General features: G+C 40.1%; 1 protein-coding gene across 6 annotated transcripts in view; it reads right to left on the reverse strand.

The window, feature by feature from the left end:
- Nucleotides 1-2,649, reverse strand: part of LOC136826688 (uncharacterized) — a 413,156-nt gene extending 410,507 nt beyond the window's left edge. For 2 of the 6 annotated variants that reach the window (XM_067084062.1, XM_067084056.1), the window contains exon 1: nt 1,801-1,935. The gene's annotated coding sequence lies outside the window, so the exon portion shown is untranslated. Of the gene's footprint in view, nt 1-1,800 lie in introns of all 6 variants that reach the window. The other 4 variants (XM_067084059.1, XM_067084055.1, XM_067084061.1 and 1 more) reach the window with 4 other exon arrangements.
- Nucleotides 2,650-15,194: the final 12,545 nt, after the last annotated feature.

Raw genomic sequence — 15,194 nt, forward strand, 5'->3', positions numbered from 1 at the left:
CTGATTCGAAAGACAAAAAAAAGACCATTTCTCTAGTCTATCCTGATTCGAAAGACAAAAAAAAAGACCATTTCTCTAGTCTATCCTGATTCGAAAGACAAAAAAAAGCCTGATTGAAAGACCATTTCTCTAGTCTATCCTGATTCGACAAAAAAAGACAAGAAAAAAAAGACCATTTCTCTAGTCTATCCTGATTCGAAAGACAAAAAAAGGAGCATTTCTCTGGTCAAGCCTGATTCGAAAGACAAAAAAATAACATTTCTCTAGTCTAGCCTGACTCTAAAGACAAAAAAAAGGACCATTTCTCTGGTCTAGCCTGATTCGAAAGACGAAAAAAGGGGATCATTTCTCTAGTCTAGCCTGATTCGAAAGACAAAAAAAGGACCATTTCTCTAGTCTAGCCTGATTCGAAAGAAAAAATAAAGAACATTTCTCTAGTCTAGCCTGATTCGAAAGACAAAAAAAGGACCATTTCTCTGGTCTAGCTTGATTCGAAAGACAAAAAATGAAAAAAAGACCATTTCTCTAGTCTAGCCTAATTCGAAAGAAAAAAAGGAGTATTTCTCTGGTCTAGCCTGATTCGAAAGTAAAAAAAAAAAAAAAAAGACCATTTCTCTAGTGTAACCTGATTTGAAAGACAAAAAAAGGACCATTTCTCTGGTCTAGACTGATTCGAAAGACAAAAAAATGTTAAAAATGACCATTTCAATGGGCTTGCCTGATTCAAAAAACCAAAAAAATAAAAAAAAAAGAAATAAGGACCATTTCTTTGGTCTAGCCTGATTCGAACGAACAGCCACCCCCCCCCCCTCCTCAAAAGACCATTTCACTGGTCGATTCCCTTAATCATCTTTATGATTAACATTCCGGGTACGCTGGGTCATGACATGACCCATTCATCACCCCGAGACGGGACGGAATGACTTGAAGTGACTTTCTGGAAATTAGCAATGACCGAGTTTTTACCTTACTCCTACCTTACTTCTCATTCCCCACCCCCACCCCCACCCCTCACCTCCCAAACCCCACGGGACCTACCCTCCTGAGGGGAGGGGTAAAATAACTATCCAAAAGTTCGAGGAGATAAACATAAAGGAAGAGGATTAGCAGTAATAACCTGGCTTGTAAACTAACTGAAAATGGGGGGGCAAAACAGGAAAGCACGTCTTGGCCAATGGGACCGTAAAAAGTCGTATTATTGTGATATAAAAGGGGAAAAACTTTCCTGGTTAGATACTAGACTTCTCTCCCCTCACTCGCTCCCTTACTCCCCTCTCTTCCTACCTCCTACTGCCTCCTCCTCCTCCTCCTTCCAGTCCACCTTAAAGGTAAAAGTGAACGCGAAGGACCTAGGGACAGACCTGGAGGAAGAGGAGGAGGAGGAGGTAACAGGGTCTAGGAGGAAGGGAGGGCGAGAGGAAGACAGGTGTTTAGCTGGACGAGGTAAAGGAAGGTTTCTTTTTAAAGGACCAGGGTGAAAAACAGTAACGAAGAAGAAGATGATCATGATGTACTCAGAGAGTTAAACAAAATAGGTTGGGTGATCGTCGAAGTGCATCTGGAAAAAAAATGATGATGAACCTGTACAATAAAAAACTTTGTGAAATCCAAAAAAAAAATTTATACAAATAAAAAGAGAGAGAGATGTGGGACCTTGTCAGGAGGTGTGGTGGTGTTGACCCTCCTCCTCCTCCTCCTCCTCCTCCCCTCCTTACCTGAGGGGTAAGGAAAGGAAAGGAAAGGAAAGGCAAGGCAAGGCCCCACACAGGACAGACCTCCCTCCCTCACACACTCACTCACCTGTGTGTAGGAGGAAGAGGCGACTCTGGGCGTGGTGGTGGAGGATGATGCGCTCGTGAGGAGAAATTCATCGACGCCCACACCGCTCATGGCGCTCTCCCAGACGACCTACGGCGATAAGAGAGTGGGGGAGGGCGTGCGTCTCTCGGGCCTTCGACGCTATAGAGCTAGAGCTGAGGGCAGGAGAGGTAGGGGGGCGGGGGGCGACGCACCACCAGAATGTTGTTGTCGTAGTCCCACGACGAAGACGACGCACAGATGATGATCGAATATGATGATGATGATGCTTCTGCAACTGCTGCTGCTGCTCCTGCTGATTGAGGCTGCTACTACTCCTGCTTCTCTGCTTTTGGTGCTGCTGGAACGCAACCACGAGATTCTTGTTTTTTCTCTTTGTATCTCTTTTTATATTTTATTTTCTTTTTTGTCCCCACTCGCAGGCAGGCTTTGCAAGCAAGGGGGCTGGTTTCTCGTGGGTGTTCCGAGGGAACAACAACGTACGTTGGTTTTCTGGATGTTCCTTCTCTTTTGTCAGTGAATGTACCAGGGGTGAACAACTACACGCAAACAACACATCAGAACGTAGCAGAAGTATTCAGAGCCATAACTTATCAGAGGGAAGAGGAGGAGGAGGAGATAGGACAAACGAACGCTCGAGAGATGCTACTGAAAAAAAAAGGGGCGGGGGAGGGAAAAGGATTACTGAAGTATGCAAGAGTAAATCTATATAATTTTCCAGGGGGCTGGTGGTGGGCTGTAAGGGGCCAGGGAGGCCTTCAGAAGGACCAGGGGTGTACCTGAACTGGTAGGGGGCAGGTGTGAGGTCTTTAGAAGGACCAGGGGTGTGTCTGAATTGGTAGGGAACAGGTAGGAGGCCTTTCGAAGGACAATGGGTATGTCTCAATTGGTAGGGGGCAGCTGGGAGGTCTTCAGAAAGACCAGGAGTGTATCTGAACTGGTAGGGGCCAGGTGGGAGGTCTTTAGAAGGACCAGGGGTGTGTCTAAATTGGTGGGGGGTGGTAGGTCTTTAGAAGGACCGGTAGGGGTGTGTCTTAGGTGGAAATTGGGGAAAGCAAAGGCCTAATAAGGTGCACTGGGAGGAGGGGGTGGAGGGGGTGGAGGCTGCTGCTGCTCCTGTTGATCTCGTTTTTATTAATATTGCGATTTAAAAAAAAAAAGGAGAGAAACTGACTTTTTTTTATGTTTGATTATATTATCCTGTGGAGGCGGCAGAGGAGGCGGATGAGAGCCGCGGCAGTCAGTAAGCGTAGAGCTGCAGATAAGGCCAGAGGGAACCAGTTGAAGTAATATTAGTATTAGCAGTAGTATTAGTAACAGTAGTAGTAGTAGTAGTAGTAGTATTAGTCGTGATGACAGTCGCAGAAATCATAGTCGCAGACGACGCCGGGGAGGGGAAATGAACTCAGGTGAGGGGAAACAAAAGGAAAATTCTGGAGGGGGAGGGGAAAAAAAGGCACTTTGAACAGGGGGAGGTGGTAGAGGAGGAAAAGGAGGAGGAGGGTAAGGGTGGGTAGGAAGGACGGGTAGCGACGGGAGGAGGAGAGGGCGAGGGGGGGCTGGGTGGGCGGGCGGGCGGGGGTGGGTATAGGTATGGGTGTGGGTGTGGGTGTGGGTGTGGGGGGGTGGGCGAACAACGAAACGGGTGACGGGCGAAGGGCGCAAATCAACTCAAACGAAGCGGAGAACTAAGAAGAAGCGGAGTTGTGCCGTTCCGCTCACATCTTTGGCGTGGGCGGGCGGAGGAGGAAAACGGGCGTGGGCGGGGGTGAGAGCGGACGCTCAGAGGATGAAGATCAGAGGCAGCAGCAGCGAGTAAAACAAGCAAAATGTCAAGATAAGGACCAAAATTAAAATAGGATGGAAGAACTGAATGGTGGCGGTCAAGGTTGCGGCTGGCGAGAGAAAAAGAGAGAGAGAGGGAGAGAGCGGGGAGGGGATCCTGAAGGCCGGCCAACGAGCTATTATAGGGGTGGGAGGTTGGGATGGGGTAGGGGAAGGGGGCGAGGAGGGGGGGAAAGCGGAGGAACGCGACCAAAAAAGACCTAAAGGAAAAAGAAATGAGGAGGTAAATGAGGAAGCGGGTTGTGGCGGCGGCGGCGGCGGCGGCGGCGGCGGCGGCGGCGGTGGTGGGGGGAGGGGGAAGCGATCTATAGCCTTCGGATTGGGGAGGGACTGAAGGAGAGAAAAAGGGGGAAACTAAAGGAGGAAGAGGTAGCGCGAAAAGGGAAGAAACTGGAACGCAAACACGAGGAAGCAAAGCACTACGAGAAAAAGCAAGAAGAAGAAGAGTTTGAAGCAAAATACGATATGGTAAATATTTGAGGCTGGGGGGTGACGATCTAAGAAGAAAAGGGGGACCGAGGTCGTGTTTTGGGGGAGGGGGTAGCGGCGGTGGTGGTCCTGTTGTCGAACGCAGAGGCGAGTTGGCTTTTCGGGGGAGGGGGAAGGTGGGCCAAATCTAAGACGAATCGAAATGAAGGGGAAATCGGGATGAGGCGCTTAACGCAAGTCTCTCTCTCTATTTTGGTCGAGAACTCAAGAGGTCAGGAATAACTACTGGGAGAAAATGAAGTTGGGGTAAGGGACGCCAATGGGGGAAATCTATCCGGGCCTACAAATCAATCACAGGCAATCAGGAGTAACTAAACTGCAACCTCACTATGTAGACGAAGAACAGGTAAAGCATAAGTGGGGCTTAGGCAACCATCTGGTGGAGGAAAGAGGTCCAAGTCAGACTGACGGAGGCTAAAATAAATTCGGGAAGGGGCACGCTAGACTGAAAAAATTAAGACGTGAACGAAACTGAGGCAACAGTAGAGTAAACAGGATGTTGTTATTGCTTCCGAGAGGAGTCTGCTAATCCCTTCGGCAGGAGAGGAGGAAGACAGGTTCGGCAGCGGAGGAGGAATGCAACTTGGGGCAAGGATCGCTCTCAAGCATAAGCCTCTGACCTGTGACTAATCAAAAAGAACGGGTAACTGAACGTAAATCTCTTTTTTCTTTTCCTCTTGCAGCAGCAGATAAAAGAGCTTCGGAGAGGGGGAGGAGGGGGATACTACGTCACGACCAACGCCACCACCACCACCAGCAGGAGGAGGAGGAGGAGGAGGATGAGCCCTTGAAGTGGCAGAACAGGAAAAGAAGAGTGTTAGGCCTCTTCCAAAACGCGCTACAGGAAGGGTCGGGAGATGACGGACGAGGTCTGAGACTCTGTCAAAATCGCAGCTTTCTTTCTTTCTTCTTTTCCTTCTCCTGTGCTCTTGGATCTTGTCTGCTTGTTCTCCTTCTTGTTCTCGTTCTCGTTCTTCCCTTTCTTCTTCTTCTTCTTCTTCTTCTTTTTCTTCTTCTTCGTCGTCGTCTTCTTCTTCTTCTTCAACTGCTGCCGAGGTACGAGTCACTTGCATTCACTAGTGTCAAAAAGTCAGGTTGTGTCCCGAATCGATGCGGTCCTTATGATCAGCTCTTACATAGTTTTCTGTTCTCCCAGTGTCACCTTTCTATGATATACTTCTCATTCACATGTCTAGCACCAGTGGAGTAGTTAATTAGCATTGACTTCCTGTCACATATTCACTCAGCGGAGTGGCGATGTCCTGCGTATGGGCGGGTCTGCACTCGGAATAGAAGCTGGAGTGAGTTTATGCATAAGCTATATATATCTCTCCTCCCTTTGACTCTGTCTCGTTAAGGCGTCTGTCTGTCTCTCTTTTTTCTCTCTCTCTCTGTTTCTCTCTCTGTCTCTCTCTTTCTCTCTCTCTCTCTCTCTCTGTCTCGTCAATCAGGCCTCCATTAGGATCCTTCAGGTATGAAGAGTTAAGCTGACTACTGATCTGCAAAGAAAAGAATGAAAGTTAGATATCGGCATCAGTTACTTCCCTGTGTATCATCACAGTTATATAAAACAATATTAGGTCAACAAAGCCTTATATTTATATATGTGCTTCCAACAGTTCTGTGAAGTCAATGTTTAAAGAACTATTCTGGGACGATAAAAGAACGTTTCCGGGACGTTTAAAGAACGTTTCTGGAAGATTTAAGAACGCCTTCAAGAGTTTAGGGGACTTTCCAGGACATTACAGAAAGTTTCCGGGACGTTGAAAGAACGTCTCTGGTACGTTTATTGAACGTTTATAAGACTTTCAAAGAACGTTTTCGGGACGTTTAAAGAACATTTCCGAAACGTTTAGGAACGTTCAAAAACGTTTCCGGAACGTTTAAAGAACGTTTCAGAGACGGTTAAAGAACGTTTCTGGGAGTTTAAAGAACGTTTACGGGACGTTTAAAAAGGTTTCTGTGACATTTAATGAGCGTTTCAGGGACGCTTAAAGAAAGTTTCCGAAACGTTTAAGAAAGCTGCAGGGACGTTTAAAGAACGTTTCTTGAACGACTAAAAATGTTTCCCGGACGTTTAAGAACGTGTCCAGGATTCAAGAACGTCTCCGGAACGTTTAAAGAAAGTTTCCTACACGTTTAATGAACGTTTCTGGGACGTATAAAGAACGTTTCCGAGACGTGTAAGAACGTTTATAAGGCGTTTCTGGGACGTTTAAAGAAAGTTTCCTAAACGTTTAATGAACGTTTCTGGGACGTATAAAGAACGTTTCCGAGACGTGTAAGAACGTTTATCAGACGTTTCTGGGACGTGGATGCTCAATGTCAATCGCCTTCAGACGTTGCAAGAAGCGAGTAGAACTGATCACAGGAAATAATGAAAATACCTGTTTGTGTCTCAATAAGGATGTATATGGACGGACTGTATATTCTAATTTTGCAGTTGGGGGGATGATTATAAATTTCAGTTTCAATTTGTCTTTGGGAGGGAATGGATGCCGTGGTGCAATGAATAAATAAAAAAAATATAGCCTACATGCGCGAGTGTGTGATTCGAAGATACTATTCAGTCTCAATGACGAGAGAGAGTGAGAGGGAGGGGAAGTGAGAGAGGGTAGAGGGGGTTTTAAGGAGGAGGAGGAAGAGAGAGAGAGAGAGAGAGAGAGAGAGAGAGAGAGAGAGAGAGAGAGAGAGAGAGAGTTTATCGGCTGTCATTCAGTTTTCCTGGGCAGCGCCGGGTTGGTCAGCTAGTATATATGTATATATATATAACATATATATTTATATATATATAATATATATATATATATATATATATATATATATATATATATATATAGAGAGAGAGAGAGAGAGAGAGAGAGAGAGAGAGAGAGAGAGAGAGAGAGATCCACACATAAAAGTTTACACTGAATCAATGTGCATATGACTGCATATGTCTAAATACGAAAGCAGACTCAAAAACACATTCTCTCTCTCTCTCTCTCTCTCTCTCTCTCTCTCTCTCTCTCTCTCTCTCTCGTTTAACCTTTCCTTTAGACACATCACCTTTGACCTAACTCCCCCCACACCACCCCACCGCGCGCCGCCGTGACCTTTGACATTCCATCGTAACGTGACGTCATCGGCCCTCTCGCCGTTTTATGCACTTCGAACAAATCCTAAAGAGACGACGATCACCGAGCTGTTGATTCCTCAAATCCTAAAGAGACGATCACAGGGCTGTTGATTTCTCAAATCCTAAAGAGACGATCGCCGGGCTGTTCATTTCTCTAAATCCCCAAACCCCTACCCCTTCCCCTACCCCTTCCCCATGCCCCTACCTCCCCCTTTAATGACATCCCACATCTCTAGTTCCCCCTAACCCCACCTAAAACCACCACCACCCGAAAAAACACCATTCCGTTCCTTTCGTCGGACGATATCGTAAACACGATTAGGACAGTTTTGGAATAAATAAATAAATGAATAAATTTACATATATGTATATTATATATATGTTATCTATCATATATATGTATTATATATATATTTATATATATATAAATTAAATCATTCAATAATCAAGTTATTAAATAAATTTATTAATATATTAATTGCACGATTAAGACGGATTTAGAATAGATACATAAATAAATAAACAATTAAACAAATCAATAAACATATCAATCAAGAAGTTATTAAAGAAATTGTTTAAGAAACAAATACATGAATAAATAAATGAATAAATTTATTTCTTTATTAATAAATTGCTGGATTCCTTATGCAATCCTGCCCGGGGAGAAAAATCTCAGATTTCTGTCATTTTTTTTTTAATCGAACAAATAAGTAGTTAGTCTCTCCAGATAAACTTTAAGTGGAAAAACGTCGTTTTCTTAATATAAGATCTAACCTTAAAGAAATAAGATCTACACCTAAAAATATGAGATCTGCCCCGGAGGATAAAAGATGTACCTTTAAAGATATAAAATGTACCGCTAAAGATGTAACGTCTGCCTCTAAAGAAATAAGATATGCCTCTAAGATAATACGATCGGCCTCTTAAGATATAAGATCCACCTCTGAAAATATAAGGTCTTCCTATAAAGATATAAGATTTGCTCTAAAGATATAAGGCTACCTCTAAAATCACGGTAATACCTCTAAAAATATAACGTCTCCCTCTAAAATCATGGTAATACCTCTAAAAATCTATCGCCTACCTTTAAAATATGGCAGTACCTCTAAAAATATAACCTCTGCCTCTAAAATAATGGCAATACCTCTAAAAATATAACGTCTACCCCTAAACTTATGGCAATATCTCTAAAAATCTATCATCTACCTCTAAAATCATGGCAATACCTCTAAAAATCTATCATCTACCTCTAAAATCATGGCAATACCTCTAAAAATATAACGTCTACCAATAAGCTCTTGGTAACTACCTCTAAAAACATTGCACTAATTTTATCAAAAGTAACTACCTCTAAACCGCTCATAAATAAACAAAATAAACGATAATCCATAAAACAGGGCCGTCCAACCCCATGCCCGTGGGCCAAGAGTGGCCCGTTTGATTTTGAAAGTGGCCCGCTAGAGAAAAATAAGTAAAAGCATATTTCTCTTTTTTATATTGTAAAAATTAGATTTGCCATTTATCCTGAATAAAAGAAATGTTCCTTGTAACATCAGTAACTACAAAGAAAACTTTCATTGGGTTCTGTTGTGTTTTACATCACACACACACACACACACACACACACACACACACACACATATATATATATATATATATATATATATATATATATATATATATATATATATATATATATATATATATATATATATATATATATATATATATATATATATTCTATCACACCGTGATTCATATACAGTCATGAAGCTACAAATGTCGTTTATTATCCAATTCACGCTACTTCGGGAATATCCCCGATGGGGAGTGATCTCGGAAGGGGAATTTTATAAGTGATAAATGGATCGGTACTGCAGGGATCGAGACCCGGCAGTACCGATCCATTTACCACTTATAAATTCCCTTCGGTGATAATTCCCCATCGGGGATATTCCCGAAGTACGTAACGTGAACTGGGTATTAAACGATATTTGTAGTTTAATAATAATATATATATATATATATATATATATATATATATATATATATATATATATATATATATATATATATATATATATATATATATATATATATATACACACATATATGTATATATATATATATATATATATATATATATATATATATATATATATATATATATATATATATATATATATATATATATATATATACGCATACATATATACAAACACACATATACATACATACACACAGGTGGCCCGCACGACTTTTTGTGTTTTTAAGAGTGGCCCTGAGACTAAACTACTTGGAAGGCCCTGCCATAAAATATTCCTTCTCGTCTACGACACGGGGGTCGGTTCTACTCCTCTCGACGTAAAAAAAAAAAAAAAAATAAAAATGAAAAAAAAAAAAAAGTCTGAGTTCACCTGACAATACTTTTTTTAAAAGAGCCGTTTAGCGACTTGATTCCCCCGACACCTAAAAGTTTTTTGAGTCCCTGCAAAAACACCCAAAGGAAATATGTACGAAATAATAGCAAACATGGTGAATATTATTGAGATGAACATTTGGGGATCCGTCAAGGAGGCTTACTACATTATATATCTGTTCTAAGGATCTGGTATGTGAATTATAAATATATATATAAATATATATATATATATATATATATATATAATGTGTGTGTGTGATGTATGTATGTATATATATATAATATATATATATATATATATATATATATATATATATATATATATATATATATATATATATATATATATATATATATATACATATATAAATATAAATATATATATATATATATATATATATATATATATATATATATATACATATATAAATATAAATATATATATATATATATATATATATATATATATATATATATATATATATATATACATGTATGACTGAATCACGAAACCTGATGAATATATACTCTGCTAAGTAAAGGACCTAGCGTCGAAAGGCCTCGCAGCACTCCAGTGTTTCCGTTTCCTTCGTGGATTTTATCTTTATTTGTATATATATACATGTATATATAAGACCATAACAAGCTAAATTCTAAGCTAATATACAATAAAACGTGTATTAAATAAAGCAAATTAATGAATAAATCATTAAACCCAACCAGAGCTTAGTAAAATACTATCAGCCGTCGGTTAGCGCACATCTTACACACGAAAAAAGCAACGGTCTGTATTCCTGACATCGGGACCCCGTGACGTCATACGAGTCATTCACACGTCATAAAAACTTCTGACGACGGTGCTTGCGACAGTCGCATGATTCTGAGTAAGGCGAAGCAGCAAATTGCATCAGGTGAAGTGTTTATAGAAGTAGATAGACAAACAGATAGATAGCTAGATAGACAGATAAATAGATATATAGAAAGATATATAGGCGTGTTGAACTAGATATCAAAGCATAGATGAGGTCATAAATAAATGGGTAGGATGAATCAATATATATACATATATATATAATATATATATGTATAGATATATGAAATAATATATATATATACATATATATACATACACACACACACACACACACACACACACATATATATATATATATATATATATATATATATATATATATATATATATATATATATATATATATATATATATATATATATAAACCCTACCTGGATACCTGGAGAGTCCGAGTCCAAATGACCGCTAAACACCATCAAAATTTCACTTGGCACTCTCTCTCTCTCTCTCTCTCTCTCTCTCTCTCTCTCTCTCTCTCTCTCTCTCTCTCTCTCTCTCACCTGTAGCTCTACGTCAGTCAACAACAACATCAACTTTATATTTCGAGCTGCCGATTGCGAGGTGGGGAGAGAGAGAGAGAAGAGGAGGAGGAATATTCGCGGCTGTAGCCTTGATCTATAATAAACTTTGTAATCATGGATGTCGACCTAGCTATCCACCCTCCCCCTCCCCTACCCCCTCCCCCTCATCCCCCCTATTCCGGGGGATTGCAACTGACGCTATCATAACGAACGCTCTACCATGATTGACAGTCTGACGTTCCAGGCAAATTAGCATCGTCGGCAAGAAGAAGAAGAAGAAGACGAAGGAGGAGGAGGAGGAGGAGGAGGAGGAGGAGGAGGAGGAGGAGGAGGAGGAGAAGAAGAAGAAGAAAAAGGAGAACGAGATGATGAAGAAGAAGAAGAAGAAGAAGAAGAAGAAGAAGAAGATAGGCTCCAGGAGGAGGAAGCTTGCTGGGCTGCCATCTACCTGCTGGTGTAAATGACGATGGTTGACGTCGCTGGCGAAGATGCCGTTAAACTTGATGAGGGAGAAATTGGCGAAAATTTGGAGGATGACGTCTCTTGAGGGACTGGAGGACTGTCTCGTCCTCGAAGTCCCGTCGTCCAGTCGGACTGGTAACTGACAGCGAAGTCCACATTGCAAAATTCGTAAATTGTACGACGTATGTCTTCCACTTCCGGGGTTTCAGTCCTCCACTTCCGGTGCTTCAGTCCTCGACTTCCGGTGTTTCAGTCTTTAACTTCCTGCGTTTCAGTCTTCCACTTCCTGTGTTTCAGTCTTCCACTTCCTGCATTCAGTCTTTCACGTCCGGCAGTTCAACCTTCCACTTCCGGTGTTTCGGTCTTCCACTTCCGGTGGCCCAGCCTTCCACTTCAGATGTTTCGGTCTTCCACTTCCGGTGGCCCAGACCTCCACTTCAGGTGTTTCAGTCTTCCACTTCCTGTGTTTAAGTCTTCAACCTCCTGGGTTTCAGTCTTCAACTTCCGGTATTTCAGTCTTCCACTTCCGGTGTTTCAGTCTTCCACTTCCGGGGTTTCAGTCTTCCACTTCCGGGGTTTCAGTCTTTAACTTCCGGTGTGTCAGTGACTGGCTAGCCCCTAAGGCCCACCACTCCTTAGGCATCTTATTATTTCGTTTACATTTTTGACGCTTATGAAATTAATAAACGTAAATTTACTTGAGAAGTAACGACCTATAACATCAACGCAGGGGTAGTGCCGTCAGTGCGCCTCACCTGGTGCACCGTAAGCACTACTAAAAGGGTGTTTGCAGCGTCCCTTCGGTCCCTAGCTGCTCCGCCCAATTTTTAGCCTTTTACCTTAACTCCATTCCCGCTGCCTTCCTTCAGTCTCGCTGTCCAACCACTCCAACTCGCTCTTTTTACACTGTCTTGAGCGCTGAATGGCCGAAAGTGCCCAGAAAGTGCTTGGCCTGACAGTCTAAATTTCATAAATCAATTAAGGGCTTTTTTTTTTTAGTTGCTCCTGTCTGTCCTTAACGTAAAGACATTTTTTTCCTTCCCGAGGCGAAACATCCTGAAGAAGTAAAGAAAAACAAAAAAAAGACATTTCCGAGCGAAATTTGTTTGCCGGAAGCTGCTGTGGGAGATGTTTTTCCTGCTTTATTTATTTTTCTTACCTTGGACTTTGCAACCTATAGCTTAAAAACCGCATCTGACAGCTGGTTTTACTCGGTGTGTGGAGGGGGGGGGGAAACTTTAACCCGCCAGGGACCCTCGAAGATAAGGTATCGCGGCATAAAATGCTGAAAATTGTAAGTCGCCGAAAATGTTAAGATACTGTGTCGTGAGGAAGAATGGAGACTAAAAAGGGTATCTCGTAAATTCTGGCGATTCCCACCAAGAATTAGGAACGCGCTTTCCGAAGTGATAAAAATGTTTTGGCCCTTTTTCGTATTTTTTTTTTTTTTTTTTTAGTCTTCTGTAAAAGAAAACTATTGTGCCGGCTTTGTCTGTCCGTCCCCACTTTATTCTGTCCGCACTCTTTTCTGTCCGCCCTCAGATCTTAAAATCTACTGAGGCTAGAGGGCTGCAAATTAGTATGTTGATCATCCACCATCAAATCATCAAATATACCAAATTGCAGTCCTCTAGCCACAGTAGTTTTTATTTCATTTAAGGTTAAATTTAGCCATAATCGTGCTTCTAGCAACGATATAAGAAATGCCACCACCGGGCCGTGGTTAAAGTTTCATGGGACGCGGCACATACAGCATTATACCGAGACCACCGAAAGATAGATCTATTTTCGGTGGCCTTGATTATACGCTGTAGCGGCTGTACAGAAGACTCGACTGCGGCGAAGAAACATCAGCGCATTTTTTACTTTTTTTTTTTCTTTTGGTGAAACTTGCAAACTAAACACCCTTTTGAATATTTAGGATATTAGACGCGACTGAATATCATCGAAACTTTTAATAATTCTTTACGAAAAACTTTATTTATTTTGCATTTTCATATCTTTCTCAGAGAACTACTTTTGTTTTCCGTCTCCTCTTATTCGATATGAATGTGCGCAGATGCTAAATAATAAAAATAATAATAATAATAATAATAATAATAATAATAATAATAATAATAATAATAATAATAATAATAAGTTCTGTTTAAAAGAACGGTAGCATCAAGGCCAATATCTGATAAGAACTGGCCCAGGTACATAATAATAATAATAATAATAATAATAATAATAATAATAATAATAATAATAATAATAATAATAATAATAATAATAATAATGTCTTTTCAGTTTTTTTTACTATTTGCTTTTCTTCAAGGCTGATGACTACAAAGAGTTGGCAGATGTACATAATAATAATAATAATAATAATAATAATAATAATAATAATAATAATAATAATCTTTGGAAGCTTGAATTTCATGTTAATGGCCACGGTGGTTAGCTTGTTCCATATGAATATGGTTCATCTTCTGAATAATAATAATATAATAATAATAATATCCTTTGGATGTTTGAATTTCAAGTCAGTATCCTGAATAATAATAATAATAATAATAATAATAATAATAATAATAATAATAATAATAATAATAATAATAATCATATTCTTTGGATGCTTGAATTTCAAATCAATAATAATAATAATAATAATAATAATAATAATAATAATAATAATAATAATAATAATAATAATATTCTTTGGATGCTTGAATTTCAGGTCAATATCCTAAATAATAATAATAAAAATAATAATCATAGTAACCATAATATAACAATAATAGTCTTTGGATGCTTGAACTTCAAGTCAATATCCTGAATAATAATAATAATAATAATAATAATAATAATAATAATAATAATAATAATAATAATAATTTACTTCGGATACTTGAATTTCAAGTCAATATCCTAAATAATAATAATAATAATAATAATAAAAATAATAATCATAATATAATAATAATAATCTTTGGATGCTTGAACTTCAAGTCAATATCCTGAATAATAATAATAATAATAATAATAATAATAATAATAATAATAATAATAATAATAATAATAATAATAATAACCAAGCCCCTTCAGGAAGCAGACAAGGGATCACTCAGCCATTCCAGGAAGGAAGCGATGCTTCCACAGGCTTCTAGAGAGAGAGAGAGAGAGAGAGAGAGAGAGAGAGAGAGACTAGAGAGAGAGACTTCAACTACGCGTTCCTCCGGTCCTCGTAGTCAAAAGGTCCGCCAGAGGAGGAAAGTGTTCGCGTATTGAACGTGTTCTTCACCTTAGACCTTTCAACGCCGCTGCTGCCGCTGACGCTGCTGCTGCTGTTGCTGCTGCTGCTGCTGCTGCTGCCTCTCCTCCTGCTGCTGCTGCTGCTGTTGGGCTTTCGAAGAAGCTGCTGCATGGCTGCATACATGAGAGAGAGAGAGAGAGAGAGAGAATGCTGCATTCTTCCTTTCTATCTACTAAGCTTGAGAAGAAAGAGAGAAAGAGATATATATTCTCTTTTCTCTCTTCTCAAGCTTAGTAGGAAGATTGCAACATTTCTCTCCTTCTCCTCAAGCTTAACAGGAAGATTGCAGCATCTCTCTCTCTCTCTCTCTCTCTCTCTCTCTCTCTCTCTCTCTCTCTCTCTCTCTCAAG

Source organism: Macrobrachium rosenbergii, chromosome 41 (assembly GCF_040412425.1).
Source record: "Macrobrachium rosenbergii isolate ZJJX-2024 chromosome 41, ASM4041242v1, whole genome shotgun sequence".
In the NCBI taxonomy this organism is placed as follows: domain Eukaryota; kingdom Metazoa; phylum Arthropoda; class Malacostraca; order Decapoda; family Palaemonidae; genus Macrobrachium; species Macrobrachium rosenbergii.